Source organism: Nicotiana attenuata, chromosome 5, assembly GCF_001879085.1.
Source record: "Nicotiana attenuata strain UT chromosome 5, NIATTr2, whole genome shotgun sequence".
Classification (NCBI taxonomy): Eukaryota; Viridiplantae; Streptophyta; class Magnoliopsida; order Solanales; family Solanaceae; genus Nicotiana; species Nicotiana attenuata.
This window is the reverse complement of record NC_031993.1, coordinates 23409097-23410622: the sequence shown is the minus strand read 5'-3', so window position 1 is coordinate 23410622 and position 1526 is coordinate 23409097.

Below are 1526 nucleotides of genomic sequence, written 5' to 3'. Positions count from 1 at the left end.
GTTTACCTTGAGTCTCCACCGCGACGACCCGAAGAGCTACTATCAATCCACCTGGATCTGTACACAAAGATGTACAGAAGTGTAGTATGAGCACACCACGACGGTGCCCAGTAAGTATCAAGACTAACCTCGGTGGGGTAGTGACGAGGAACAGTCAGGGCACCTACTAGTCAAATGACATGAACAGGATATGATAATAAAACATCAAGATAAAGATAACAAAGTAATATCAACTACGGAGAGAAAATCCAAGTACAACAGTATAAACAATAAAGGGAGAACACGAATAGTAACGAACGGAAACCAAGTAAATCAGATAACCCAAGCAATTCAACACTGACATAACAGAGGCGCAGACAAGTAAGAATGTATCCAAATAAAGAAAACAATGCCAACTCAATCAATCACATCATGTTTAATACACCATCCCGATCATTTCAATCCTCGATTTCTCATATCAAAATCTCAATTTTCGAACTTTCAGCACATATGGCACCTTGTGCCCACATATTTTCCATCTCACTCTTATCAACAAAATCCACATGATATACAATTCAAAATGTCCTTACAAATGCACTTAAGATGTTCAAGAAGTCCTATTTACATAATATAAATTAAATTACAATTTCTAAATAAATTTGGAAAATCGGCGAGAAAAGATGAGGTTGTTTTTAGAAATCATTCGCGTAAGAAAGTACCCCTTTCAAATTAAAATACAACATCGGAAGAATTATTACCTTTAACAGGGGAGTTAATAACTTAAAACTTAGTAGAAATTCCGTTTTAAGAAAAATACAACCTCAGACGGTTAAAGGAAATTTAACTGAGTAACTAATTGAATTAAGGATGTAACAATTATTGAAGTTTGAAGTATTGGAACATATAAATAAATAAATATATATAAACACGGTGAGGTATTGAAAACTTTGTGGGTTCTAACACAAAGGATCACAACAATAAAGGAATTAAACAGTTTAAACATTTGAATTGATAACATCAACTAAACATAGCAAACCGAAGGTGCACGGCACCAAAATCCAATTACTAACAAGGATAAGGAAACCAAACACAGAATTTCACTTTCATTTCATATCTTGTTGCAGGTGTGCAACCCGATCCCATTTCACATGTCTCGTTGCAGGCGTGCAACCTGCTCCCATTTCATATATCTTGTTGCAGGCGTGCAACCCGCTCCCATTTCATATATCTCGTTGCAGGCGTGCAACCCGATCCCATTTCATATATCTCATTGCAGGCATGCAACCCGCTCCCATTTCATATATATCTCGTTGCAGGCGTGCAACCCGATCCCATTTCATATATCTCGTTGATGACGTGCAACCCGATCCCATTTTATATATCTCGTTGCAGGCGTGCAACCTGCTCCCATTTCACATATATCTCGTTGTAGGCGTGCAACCCGATCCCATTTCATATATCTCGTTGTAGGCGTGCAACCCGTTCCCATTTCATAATCATCATCAATTATAAAAGAATCCCGGCAAGGGAATAATAAGGAAACAATA